Here is a 14,725-nt window from a genome sequence, read left to right on the forward strand (position 1 = left end):
GCTTCTGCCTTGGTGCCAATGATGGTCGTATGCGTGTTTGGCGCCGTGCAGGTGAGCGCCACAATCAGGACTGCATACGACCGAGGCACACAGGGCCAACACCCGGCATCATGGTGTGGGGAGCGATCTCCTACACTGGCCGTACACCACTGGTGATCGTCGAGGGGACACTGAATAGTGCACGGTACATCCAAACCCTCATCGAACCCATCGTTCTACCATTCCTAGACCGGCAAGGGAACTTGCTGTTCCAACAGGAGAATGCACGTCCGCATGTATCCCGTGCCACCCAACGTGCTCTAGACGGTGTAAGTCAACTACCCTGGCCAGCAAGATCTCCGGATCTGTCCCCCATTGAGCATGTTTGGGACTGGATGAAGCGTCGTCTCACGCGGTCTGCACGTCCAGCACGAACGCTGGTCCAACTGAGGCGCCAGGTGGAAATGGCATGGCAAGCCGTTCCACAGGACATGCAGCATCTCTACGATCGTCTCCATGGGAGAATAGCAGCCTGCATTGCTGCGAAAGGTGGATATACACTGTACTAGTGCCGACATTGTGCATGCTCTGTTGCCTGTGTCTATGTGCCTGTGGTTCTGTCAGTGTGATCATGTGATGTATCTGACCCCAGGAATGTGTCAATAAAGTTTCCCCTTCCTGGGATAATGAATTCACGGTGTTCTTATTTCAATTTCCAGGAGTGTATTTCAGATTCTGATCGTCTTACGCAGCAAGTGGACTATCTTAAGATTGTTTCCAGGCAAAATGAATATGTTGATCATAAACTTGTTAGCGTTTTTAGATTTAGAGTACCAAGTAGACCACCAATGGACACCTGTAAATTAGATGCTCTTTTACGCTTTATGGGGAGTAATTCTTCGAAATTTTCGAGAATCCTCAGAGAATAAGATTGAAAGAATGTCCTTTTGCCTTTGGCCAAAAGTAGAGTCCTTCTCGGATACGTTAAAAACGATTTGTGATTGAGGATGCCTGGAGTACATAAAATTTCTGAAATTTCGGAAAGGCTTACATTGGATACATTTCGTACGGTTCATGACCGATGTGGGGAACATCGGCAGACACGATTCCTCCAGCGTATTAAATCTGCCGCCGCAAAACGTTCTCAGTGAAGGGCATAATACGTCATTTAAATGGAGTCTAATTATTGTCGCGGCTTCCCGTTACTGGGATTGTTTACTTAAGAAATCCATCGAAACACGATTATCCGATGACGTTATTTTTGGAGATAAAGGTTTTCCTCTAAGGACGATGTAGAATACTATATTATCAGATACAAAACAACAACGGCCAGGTTTTCGAGCGGCTGCTTCTTAATTTACGATTCATTTCTCCTGTTAGTTTCTACCGCCGGCGGTGCTGCAATTTTTCGCTTCCAGAGGGCAGCCTTTTCGTTTCTCACCCACGCGCTGCGGCTGGTTCCCGGGGTACAAAGGAGCCGCTGTATCCGATGTTACCTCAATTACGACATCATTGTGTACCTGCAATTTCACCTGAAGATGGTGGCCAGTTGGACTCTCGAAATATCGTGTTGTCAGGACGATGAAATCTGGCTGTATACGCGTGAAGAGCATCAACATTTATTACGGCGCAAAACTACGTAATTACAACCCGAGACTGGAAGCGCAGTGTAAATTTTTTACTCCCTCTCTCTGTACGGGGACCGGGCTGGACCGTTGCAGAGACTTCGACCCGTGCTCTGTCTGTTACAAAAGGTCGCGAAAGGATTCCAGTGCGTCGTGTTTTGGCACGCAGTGACCAGCTGACTTTCTTTCGCTGCCAGACAGCCTTCTCGTCGAGTGTTTTCAGCACTCCCCCCCCCCCTCCCCCCACCAGCTCGATGGTGGGGGCGTTGCAGCGTATCGCGAAGCTGGTCGCGTCTAAGATTAGCACTGGTAGGCAGCCCGGATTGGGCCGGTGCGTGTGTAGCCCAACGCCCCGAAATAAAGCGCCTTGCGCAGGCCCCGACGTGCCGTGCCGCCAGGGTCCGCGGCTATTGTTGACTCCGCTCTGTGGCGCCCGCGCCTCACCACGCAACAACCGCCGCAGACACTTGGACTGCGGTCATTGCCACGCCGTCCCTCTGGCGGCTCAGTATGTTGAATTTCCGCGCTATGGATTCACTCTAGCCGTATAAGAGTTGAATCTCACTTAACGTCTATAAACTGTTCAACCAGAACATCGACCACCTACCAAATAGCCCGTATGTCCACCTTTGGCACGGGTAACGACGGCGACGCGTCGTGTTTCTTGGAAGCAGTGAGGCCTTCGTAGGTCGCTGGACGGAGCTGACACCACATCTGCACACACGAGTCACCCAATTCCCGTAAATTCCGGGAGGGGGGGATGAGCTCTGATGCCACCTTCGGACACATCCCTGACTTGTTCGTCTGGATCAGATCTGGAGAGTTGGGCGGCCAGCGCATCAAATGGAACTCGCCACTGTATTCCTCGGACCACTGTATCTTATTGAAAAATGCCTCTGTCGTCGGGAAACATGATCGTCATGATGGGGTGTACGTGATACTCCATGGCACAATCTTCACTGGATCCACGGATGCCCATGTTCATGTTCCCCAGAGCCTAATGGAGCAGTCGCCCGCTTGTCTCCGTTTCGCAGTACAGGTGAAATGGAGCTGTTGCCCTGGAAGACGACGGATTCGCGCTCTCCTATCGCCATGATGAAGAAGGTATCGCGGTTCATCAGACTATGCAACGCTCTGCCACTGCGTCAACTCCGGCGCCTATGGTCACGTACCCATTTCAGTCGTAATTGCCGATGTCGTTGTCTTAACGTTGGTGTTGTGTCTAGACAAGACAGCCTAGACACAATGAGAGGAAGCCGAAAGGCACGCGCTTAAACTCACGCAGGCTGGCGTGAGGTCTGAAACAGGATAAGTAATGAATGCTATAAAGAAAAGTACGTAGCTTCTGGAATACTTAACTTTAATCCACATTTGTAGAACATCGCTCTTGATGATACATTAATAGAATCTCAATATCAATTGAATACGGCGCCTTGCTAGGTCGTAGCAAATGTAGCTGAAGGCTATGCTAACTATCGTCTCGGCAAATGAGAGCGTAGTTGTCAGTGAACCGTTCCTTGCAAAGTCGGCTGTACAACTGGGGCGAGTGCTAGTACGTCTCTCTAGACCAGCCGTGTGGTGGCGCTCGGTCTGCAATTACTGACAGTGGCGACACGCGGGTCAGACGTATACTAATGGACCGCGGCCGATTTAAAGGCTACCACCTAGCAAGTGTGGTGTCTGGCGGTGACACCACAGTTGGCACATGCGTGGGTCGTCGGCTGCGGAATCCCATCTTCTGAAGTGTTCGGGATACTGTGCGTTCAGACATCCTTGTACTATGCCCAGCATTTAAGTCTGATGTTAATTCTGCTACATTTCACCGCTTGTCCTCGTGTAGCAGTCTGCCCAGCCTACGATGACCGGCGTCTGTAGTAAGGGGTGGCGCGTGTTTGAGGAGCACTGTTGTCTTCAACACGTTGGAAAACCAGGGTGAAACCACGTCCAGACGACATGGGATTGGGTGGCCGCGCAAAACCCCGTCGTCTGGACGTTGTTACACCTCGGTTTTGCCGTGTGCTGAAGACGCAACAGCACTCCTCGAGCACCCGACAAGTCGCGCAGTTTCCGAAATGATCGTGCTGAGCCTCCGGACCATCAAAATAGCGCTCTCTGTCTCGGTCTGTCGTGTGTGTGTGTGTGTGTGTGTGTGTGTGTGTGTGTGTGTGTGTGTGTGTGTGTGTGTGTGTGTCTGTGTCTGTGTCTCCTTCTGCCCCCTTCTCCCCTCCCTCCCCCACCCGCTGAAAGACTGCCTTAATTGTGTCCACGTCGACTTCCACATTATCGATATCTCTTCGTAGTGCTTTTCACCATGTAATTTTGGATTTGTAATTGTTTTGTAAATTACGGAATTGTTTAGTCATTCTGCATATCCTGCACATGGGTCCGTGCAATTCTACTCCCCTTTTTCTCATTACATCTTCAGCTTTTCGACTTCCAGATATGGCCCTATACTACACTACTGGCCATTAAAATTGCCACACCAAGAAGAAATGCAGATGATAAACGGGTATTCATTGGACAAATATATTATACTAGAACTGACATGTGATTACATTTTCACGCAATTTGGGTGCATAGATCCTGAGAAATCAGTATCCAGAACAACCACCTCTGGCCGTAATAACGGCCTTGATACGCCTGGGCATTGAGTCAAACAGAGCTTGTATGCCGTGTACAGGTACATCTGCCCATGCAGCTTCAACACGATACCACAGTTCATCAAGAGTAGTGACTGGCGTATTGTGACGAGCCACTTGCTCGGCCACCATTCTCCAGACGTTTTCAATTGATCTGGAGAATGTGCTGGCCAGGGCAGCAGTCGAACATTTTCTGTATCCAGAAAGGCCCGTACAGGACCTGCAACATGCGATCATACATTATCCTGCTGAAATGTAGGATTTCGCAGGGATCGAATGAAGGGTAGAGCCACGGGTCGCAACACATTTGAAATGTAACGTCCACTGTTCAAAGTGCCGTCAACGCGAACAAGAGGTGACCGAGACTTGTAACCAATGGCAACCCATACCATCACGCTAGTGTGGCGATGACGGATACACGCTTCCAATGTGCGTTCTCCACGATGTCGCCAGACACGGATGCGACCATGATGCAGTAAGCAGAACCCTGATTCATCCAGGTTCGTCGTAGAGTACACCATCGCAGGCGCTCGTGTCTGTGATGCAGCGTCAAGGGTAACCGCAGCCATGGTCTCCGGGCTAATAGTCCATGCTGCTGCAAACGTCGTCAAACTGTTGGTGCAGATGGTTGTTGTCTTGCAAACGTCCCCCATCTGTTGACTCAGGGATCGAGACGTAGCTGCACGATCCGTTACAGCCATGCGGATAAGATGCCCGTCATCTCGACTTCTAGTGATACGAGGCCGTTGGGATCCAGCACGGCGTTCCGTATTACCCTCCTGAACCCACCGATTCCATATTCTGCTAACAGCCATTGGATCTCGACCAGCGCGAGCAGCAATGTCGCAATACGATAAACCGCAATCGCGATAGGCTACAATACGACCTTTATCGAAGTCGGAAACGTAATGGTACGCATTTCTCCTCCTTACACGAGGCGTCACAACAACGTTTCATCAGGCAACGCCGGTCAACTGCTGTTTGTGTATGAGAAATCGGTTGGAAACATTCCTCATGTCAGCACGTTGTAGGTGTCGCCACCGGCTCAAACCTTGTGTGAATGCTCTGAAAACCTAATCAATTGGATATCACAGCATCTTTTTCCTGTCGGTTAAATTTCGCATCTGTAGCACGTCATCTTTGTGGTGTGGCAATTTTAATGGCCAGTAGTGTATATCTTAATCTGTTTTCTGATTCACTGGTGCTTTTGGTACCTAGACACTTTTTAGGATAATTCTTTCGATGTTTTCTAATTTTTCTAGCTCTCCTTTCATAGTCAGTGTCGCTTCAACTGCGTAGATTATTGGTGGTCTGACAGCTGTTTCGTCATTAAATTATTACCTAAATTTTGGAGAATTTGCAGAGAACGATTAACATCCAGGCGCGTGTAAGGAAACGTGAAGTTTTTGAATGACGGCATGATTTTTTTAAACTGATCACATCAGTGTACAAACCACGCCGTCTGTACCGAAGCAGTAAAGTTTCGTGTCCCCACTCACCCTTACCTTTAATTACATCGTAATATACGAACGATGGTTCGTAGGTTCTCGTGTTCCACTCAAAAAGTTACTGCATAACATTTTCGCATCCTTATTTCAGACTGTTCTCTCCGGGGTTTCGTTTTCTCCGGGGTTTCGTATCTCAGTGATGAATTTGTTCCCCTCGATCCCTGAAGTCTTACTTCACGGAAACATACTGCATGTTAAGTCGAATGTTGGGATCGTTCTCCGAAAGAGTGGCATTTTATTTTCTTCCTCTCCGTTGTCCAATGCGAACTTGTGATATGTATGCAAGGACATCATCGGCGGAGCATTACATTCTCATCCTCATCTTCCTCTTTCCTCGGAGAAACTTTAGCAGAAGTCAGAATTAAGACATGTAAATGTATGAAATATGCATGTATGACACTAAATTGTTACTGGGTGATGTGTCTATAACCAGAAATCATAAGACTTTCCATGCCGTACGCTGAACATCGATGTTTCCAAGAAAAATATGAAAATCACAGGTTAGCTTCGCAATGAGTGATGTTGACTGATTGCGTAAGATGGTGGAACCAGTGGGACAGACGAGTTTGATACACGCCATCATGACGTTACCTGTGTGTGAAGATACGTGACGTCATTGTGTAGGACACGCTATCAAGCGGAACGTGCAGTTACATTGTAACCATGCTCTCAGGCGTCAAGGCAAAGCCTGTCGGAATTTGCTGAAGATTGCAGAATGTTGCAAAATGTCTGGAGAGCGTCGCTGATGGTTAGATGGCAATCGTGACTGTATATAACAATTGTGCTCGCTATGCTCCCGGCACTTTGAGTTACTAGGTCGCAACTTCACCACCACATCGAAAACACCGGCATACTCAGGATGACCCGCCGGAAGTGCGTGTTTTTCAGTGTTAGAATTATCAAAGCTGTTCCTTCCACTCGCAGTCTCGCAATTTGTGCTGTTTGGTCCAAATACAATTACCATCTCGAAAATCACTACATATTCTGAGAATTACACGTAGATTATAAACCACTTAAAAAAGTCTCGGTGCAAATCAGTTATTGCACTTTATTACGAAATAATATCCCAACAAATCCCCGTCTAGTTAATATATTTTCTGCAAGAGGTGTAACATTGGAGACAGCAAACCAGTACACAGTGCATGACGGAGGGTACCTTGTACCAGAACGTACCACTATTAGTCACTGGGTTTCGTGTTTCACTCGTAAATGGAGCTATGGAAAACGGTTGTCGACACGCTTCCGTATGAGTTCTAATTTCTCTTACCTTGTCTTCAAAGTGCTTACCCGATGTATGTCGATGGCAGTCTGTCGCAAATACCGGTTCCCTACCCTCAAATAGTTTGCGAAGAGATCGTTCTTCCCTCTGGGGACTCCGATTAGATATCAAGGAGACTGATCGAACGTACCAGTGACATATCAAACAGCACGCCACTGAATTGTATTGCCTCGATGACTCGGTTTAATTCGATCTGGAGGCGACAAATAGTAGTCACGGAGTTGTCGCACAGTTATTCTCTAAGGGTCTCCTTCATATATGAGGTACACTTTCCCAGAATTCTCCCAATAAATCAAAGTTGTTCTGGCGCCTTCCCTACAGCCAACCCCATACGCTCGTTCCTTTACACCTCGCTTTGCATCGTTACGCTTAGTTGTTTCAATCGACACGACTATGTCAAGCAGGACGCCACTAATACTGTGTTCGCACATTCCCATTCATCTATATTAACTTAGTTTTCTCAAAATTTAGAGCAAGCTGTCATTTATGATGCGAAATAGAAATCCTGCCGTGTCGTCATCCTGTATCCTCCTACAGTAACTCAACGATGACACCTCCCCGTACACTACAGCATCATCAGCAGACACTTTCACATTCCTGCTCACCTCTTTCGTCAGATCGATTATGCATACAGAGAACAAGAGGGGCCTATGACACCTCCCTGGTACACTCCTGACGATACTCCCGTCTTCGATGAACACTCGCCGGCCAGGCCAACGCACTGGACTCTGTTACCAACAGTCGCACTAGAAAGTATTAGCACAGTTACATTTTAGTGGTTGTAGGTAAACGAAACATATATTTCAGAACAGAACCCAGACACGTGCCACCTTACATTACGTAGGTTACAGATATGTCAAAATCAGCTGTCCGTAAAGTAATATACAGTGTTACGAAAATAAACATCGCTCTTCTGCATCCAAAAAAGTATTGCCACACACGTGTGGATCGGACATTGTGATCGTTTTCTTCATTAATGTTCACCTTGTAATAGCTAGTGTCCATCCCTTTAACACCTATAACAGCACGTAAACTCCTAGGAATGCTTTGTATTAAATTCCAGGTGATATTAGGGGTAATTTTCGACCATTCCTCCAGGAGCACTTTCTCCAAGTCGTTTTTACCGCTCGGAAGCCTTCTTCTGACTCGTGTGTCAAGATGAGCCCACAGGTTCTCAATGGGGTTCAAATCAGGGCTCTGAGATGGTGTTAGAACCCTTCTGGGGGCAGTGTACAGTAACCACTCCGGGGTTTTCATGGGGGTATGTTTTGGGTCGTTGTCTTGCTGGAAGTGACACACACCAGTAAGACCCAATGTCTGTGCACTAGCGTGTAAATTACCGCGCAACACATCGATGTATCTCATATGACCCATTGTACCGTGGATTACAGCTAGACTGCCAACGCCGGACGCCGCCATACAGCCCCGGACCATGAGACCGCCCCCACCTTGTTTGACTGTGGGATGCATGTGTTTGATGCCGAGGTGCGTATTCGGCTTGCGCCAAACTTACTTTCTTGCATCGAATTCGAACACACTGAACTTCGATTCGTCGCTAAATATCACAGTGTTTCAAAACTCCATCGGTTTGATGATGTAGTCCTTGGCAAACTGCAGCCGTTTCTGCCGGTTAATTACCGATATGTATGGCTTTTTCCTGGAAGAACGTCCATGCATATCAGCCTCATTCAACACATTTCGTATAGTTTGAACATTAACTGTCTTGTCGGACGTTGTCTGAACAACCTCAGCTGCACTTGTAGCAGGTTCCTTCCGAGCAAGTGTGATGATACGGCGACGCTCTCGGGTTGTAAGCACTTTTGGGCGTCCAGGGCGACACTTATTCACTGTTGTTTCAGCCTCTTTATATTTCTGAATGATGGCTCATACCGTGGTGTAGCTAACACACCTCTGCTCAGATTTGTCGATAGCTTCTCCCTTGTGACTGGAACAATACCACTCTCTCACGCAACGCCACTGAATGTTCCTTCTTCTTCGGCCCCATGCTGACTACTATCGCGCAATACAGCAACATACTAGCGACTGGGCCGTCAACAACCCGTAGTGTCTATTGCGTCAGCAGATGGCGTTCCGGTACGTGAAAACTCAGCAATATACCGGGAAGCCACGCTGTGTCAATACTTTTTGTGTGCAGAGGAGATACATGTTTGCCCTTAACACCGCGTTTCTTCGTTGATGGTAGGCACCGTGGGCAGAATTGTAACGTCTGGTATGTGAGGTAGCACACACATGTGCTGTGTACCGGAAGATGCGGCGTTTGTAACCAGCAACGATAAATATGCACGTGTGCCAATACTTTTTGGTGCGATTGTAATCTTCGAGCCGTTCACATACCTGGGAACGTGTTCCATTTGCTTGTACGTTCGTCGAGTTTGCAGTGTGGCTCTCTGCCAGATGCTTTCCGGAAATGTTGGAATATTGAATCTGTGTTGCTCTTAATTCATGATGATCTGTGTATCGTGGGAGAAAACGTCAAGTAAAGTTTTGCACTAGCATTACTTTCAAAATCCGTGTTGATTTCCGTATATTACTCGGAAGAAGGGCTTCCACATTACTGCTGAAATTTAGCCCTTCATCCTCTAACAACCCTACCACAACAAAGGTCAACAATTAATTACGATTGTAGTGTTGCTCACGGTGCTAAATATTGCATTTTCGGGCAACAACAAAGTTATATTATGTGGCAGGTGTCATTAGAGCACAGTTAATAAGATTATTTCTTGAAATAATGGATAAATTAGGCGCTCAGCTTTTTGTGTTTCCCACGCTGGTCTCGTTGTGAATTCATGGCTCAGTCGTCGAAAATCTAGGTAGTGATGATTCCAAGAGCTCGGATGCAAAGAGGCCTAGGTGTTATTCTGCGATATTCAAAAGTTTTATAGATGTTTCATAAACCATTCTTGAAGATTAAACTTTTGCAAGTTAAGACAATGGTGATGTGAAAAAGTAATCAGCACTCCGAATTTAAGGTACACTTCTTTTTTATTACTTTTGTTGCAACATTATGAAACATACTTGAAAATATCTTCCTCACTGTTAAAGTTCACATTTCATAAACTGACTACAATTTGCGTCTTTTCAACATGACGACCAAGACTTGACTCTCTAATAACCGCTTACGCGCCCAAAAATCAGTTACAAGTACGTCAAAGATCATAGTGCCAAAAGAAAGAATACACATAAGAATAATATCATTGCAATATAAACGTATCGATGTATCAAAGTACCTGTACATTAATGAAATCAAATCTGACTGTTGTCACAGAAATATGTTAACTGTTTTACAGAAACACAGTAGAATATTGCTGGTATCGTGAGGTTGGAGTGAGGTGCCGTAATGGTTGCGTAATTCAAGTACCATTACAGTCCTCACTAATTTGAGATACAGCTTATTTGAATGTGTAATAGAAACGGGGGGGAGAGAGAGATAGGGGAGGATCCCGTAGCGGCGACGTTGGAAATGTAAGACCCCATTCCGACTTCCAAGCTCCATCAGCCGCTACAGCTTACGGTACAGTGGAGTTCCATCCGTGAGGCAATCTGCCTTCGATTCAAATCACATCTGGTTGCGCGCGTACAGGCAATCCGACACGGAGGTTGCGCAAGGCGCGAGTGACGTAGGGCGCCGGCTGACGTCACGCGGTCTTTGCGCTTCCTGATACCTCCTCTCCGCGCTGGCATTGGACTGCGGGAGCCTATCGCACGGTTCGTCAGCCAACGAGAACTTTCCGCGCCACACCGCCGATATCTCGTCGAGAACTGCGTCGCCCCGGCGGCCTGCCGCAGTCAGCCTTCAGCCTGATATGAAGCGTTCTGGAAGCGCGCAGCAGGTCAGTACTAGCTGCTCGCTCCTCAATACTTTTCGTTCAGTACAACAGTTGGTAAAAACGGAATCTTCATAAAATCGCTTAGTACGTCCGTCCGACTGACTATTAAAGCCTTTTTCTCAGGAACGGGTAGGCGTGTATAGTTCAAATTTGTCACGTCTGTGGTGCCTTGGCTGTATAATAAACGGGATCAACTGAAGAATGCGATACAACTCGTTGGCTTTGACCAGTGACGTCATATTTGTCACAAATGACAGATTTCTTTCTGAGCCTTAAATAGTAAATCGGTTATGTTGGGAAACGAGGCGTCAGATTGTAAATTTAAATAAATGAACGTGTCATTAAACCAAAGAAATTGTGTACGTGTTTTGCTGTTTTTGTTCGTCGTTTTAAAGAATTTGTCTACACGTTCTAATTTACCACGTATCCGCCATGGGTAAAGAATAAGATACCAATCTCACGTTTGTCATTTTCCTCTTGGGTAATGCTAGTATCCTACTTTACAGTTGACCTGTATAGGCCAACTAAAGTACAAGATACCACTGAAGAGGTGTCGTTTTCTTCGAAAAAAGTAATACCTACTTCAATTGAAGTTTAGGATACCAGTGTAAGAGTTGCAGTTTACTTCGCGGTAAGTAATTCACAGGTCTACAGAACAGGATACCAGTGTTTGGTATGTTTCGTCGACGTTCGTAATACTACTATCCTGTCCTTCAGTCCACTGTATAGGTCACCTGAAGAGGAGGATACCGATGTTAGATATGTTGTTCTTTCCGCCGTTGGTAATATCTAGTGTTCAGTTGGTTGCTTTTTCCTTTATGGGTAACGTTTGTGCTCGCTTTCTGAGTTGCGCACGATATCAATATTCGCTTTGTCGAATCTTTCGTATGGCGCTTTTTCCTGGTATTTTTGTTAGTATCTTCTTCTGTGGTCGTGTTTATATATCTGTTTTTAGGTCGTACCTGCCCGAGACCCCGTAATTACCACGTCTGTATGGATTTCGAGAAATCACGCTTTATTTTTTTCCTTTACCTAGGATTGTTTTCCAGCTACGCGTTCACGTGATATTACGATCTGTATTCTCAGTGCTACAGTTCTTTCCGTTACGTTGTAAGTTTACGTTACAAATATCCGTTTACGTAATGTGCGTTTACGCTCTCTGTTCTCTGTGCTACATTTCATTGTTTCCTGACATTCTTTTATGCTTTCAGATGTTGGTTAATAATCATCTGAAGTTTAGCCATGACGTCGTTCGTCAAAGCCAACGAGTTGTATCCAATTCTTCAGTATTTTTTTTAGGATTCCATACATCTAGTTGGTAAATACAGAACCGTTGCAACATTAATTTGTTGTCCGCCCGTCCGTTAGTGTCTGTCTTTCTGTCTGTCTGTCCGTCTGTTAAAAATTCTTCTTGTCCTCAGGAACGGATAGATGTGTAATGTTGAAATTTGTCACGTACTAAGGTCTATGGTGTCTTGGCGGTATAATAAACATTAGTTTGTAAGTCAATGGTATCATAAGGTATGGGCATTTAGGTCACATATTTCGATACTCACAAACTCGCTCATAAAATCCTATAACGTTAGTCTAGAACCAGAACATTTGTGAAGAAAGCTTTCGCAGGATAGTTAAAGGGAAGATTTCGAAATTCTTCACATGAGAAACAATTTATTTTGTCATTTGTTATCGGATTTCAAACTTGAAATTAACCTTAGAAGTATACATCAGGGCACCCTGACACTGGAGTTTTTTGTTGTTACTGTGCATGCACCACTGCGCACGCACACGGACCGCTGCCACCAGCGTAAATTCACAATTGAGAGAGACCAAGCAGAGGGTCGACGTTCGAAGTTGAGACACACTGTTCTATAATTAATTTGATTGGAATATTTTTTGAAAGGTCCTTGTGACCCTGGAGTACACATTGTGTTACTGTTCAGTCGCTTAGCGTGAAGTTTATTTATGTGAAAATAGCGAGAAGGAATGACAGTTTAGTAACAGAAGACTCTGTACGGCAAGCATTGTTAGAACAACACAATCGTGAAAGTGACTTCCATGATGAGGTGATTCTGATGCTGATACTGATGATCCCACAGCAGTTACGGACAATGGCGAAACTACTCAGTCCACCGAATCTTCAAACAGGGATGAAAAAATAGGCCGTTCACGGTAAGAACGGTCATTGTTGGAACACAGCTGCTCCTAATAGGCCTGTCAGTTGCCGATAACATTGTATTCACTGTTCCAGAAGAGTGGAAATAATGAATGAATGAATAATTGAGAACACCTCAAATATTAGTGTAATCTTGTACATTTCTTTAACTGAATAGCATCTCCATCTTATTCAACTGCAACTGCAACGGAGCACTTTCAAGTTTCTTCATTGAAAAGTTTTAATGACTGTTTATACGTAGTCCTGAATTTTGGATGCATTAATACTAATACTGATTGAAAAACTCCGTGGGACTGGTGAAATAAAATGCGCTTAGTAGACTTGTCCAATTCCATTACAAAATACTATTCTCAGGCAATTCCTCTAGCAAATAATTGAGGGTCAGTGTGACCCTGGTGTAAACTTCGTCCTAGAGTTTGAGGTGTACACTAATAGAGTTAAAAACATACTCGAAAGTCTTGAAAGACCTGGTTGTAGGAATTTTCGATTCCCGGAATGGCTGAACCGTCTGCATACGTAATTTTGTATGGAGCGCTCAGTGTGCGCTCAGCGAGATAACACACGGTATATCTCCTCTTCGTTCTTAGCCGCTTTATTTGTTCGACATTGGATGTGGAAGCGTTCTCGCCGTTTGGCATGGACTCATGTGCAGATACACGATTCCTCACTGTTAAATGCAGCATTCCGAGAATATGTAATCTGAAGCGGAAAATATTGTAGACACTTAAGGCATTTAAAGTACAACAGGAATTTGATATACCAATCAGTGGTGGTGGTGAGGTCCAATGACGTGACTTCGCAGTACGGCTTTCGAATTTTTTCCTTGTAGCATAATTGTCGTTTCGAGATATATTATTAATTCCTCCCTTGTGGAAAAACAAAATACTGTCTCTTGTTTCGGAGAGAACCGTAGTATTTATATTCGATTTACCTCTCTTTCTTTAAGATAGTTTAAAAAAATTCATACGAGTCATCATGGTCCCAAGTACAGCTATAGGGCTTTTTTTACGGTATTCGTTTCGTGTTCTTCACGGTCCATACAGATCTTGTGTGAGAACCGCTTTGATCTACTACTGATACATATATTCGTAACCTCATACAGTCTCTACTGGAGCCTTGTAACCGATGTATATTTTCCGATATTAGCCAAGATTTAATTACGATAAAAAATTTACAGTTCGTACTGCCTTTTGATGCCCATTACAATTGTGGAAGCTATATGCACGACACTCGATTAGCTTTCTTCGCGAGAAATGTTTCTCGTATTTAGATGTGATTGAACATAATCAAAACGAACGTTTGTGTGTGTTTGTGTGTGTTTGTGTGTGTTTGTGTGTGTTTGTGTGTGTTTGTGTGTGTTTGTGTGTGTTTGTGTGTGTTTGTGTGTGTTTGTGTGTGTTTGTGTGTGTTTGTGTGTGTGTGTTTGTGTGTGTGTGTTTGTGTGTGTGTGTTTGTGTGTGTGTGTTTGTGTGTGTGTGTTTGTGTGTGTGTGTTTGTGTGTGTGTGTTTGTGTGTGTGTGTTTGTGTGTGTGTGTGTTTGTTTGTGTGTGTGTGTTTGTTTGTTTGTGTGTGTTTGTTTGTGTGTGTGTGTTTGTTTGTGTGTGTGTGTTTGTTTGTGTGTGTGTGTTTGTTTGTGTGTGTGTGTGTTTGTTTGTGTGTGTGTGTTTGTTTGTG

At 45.2% G+C, this 14,725-nt stretch overlaps 1 protein-coding gene across 3 annotated transcripts in view; it reads left to right on the plus strand.

The window, feature by feature from the left end:
* Positions 1-14,725, plus strand: part of LOC124596407 (PRL-1 phosphatase) — a 627,938-nt gene that overhangs the window by 510,204 nt on the left and 103,009 nt on the right. Inside the window, exon 1 of one of the 3 annotated variants that reach the window (XM_047135538.1) lies at positions 10,760-10,881. The exons of the other annotated variants lie outside the window; for them this stretch is intronic. The gene's annotated coding sequence lies outside the window, so the exon portion shown is untranslated. Of the gene's footprint in view, positions 1-10,759; positions 10,882-14,725 lie in introns of those variants that run through there. 3 annotated transcript variants of the gene reach the window in all.

Source organism: Schistocerca americana, chromosome 2, assembly GCF_021461395.2.
Source record: "Schistocerca americana isolate TAMUIC-IGC-003095 chromosome 2, iqSchAmer2.1, whole genome shotgun sequence".
NCBI classification, from domain to species: Eukaryota; Metazoa; Arthropoda; class Insecta; order Orthoptera; family Acrididae; genus Schistocerca; species Schistocerca americana.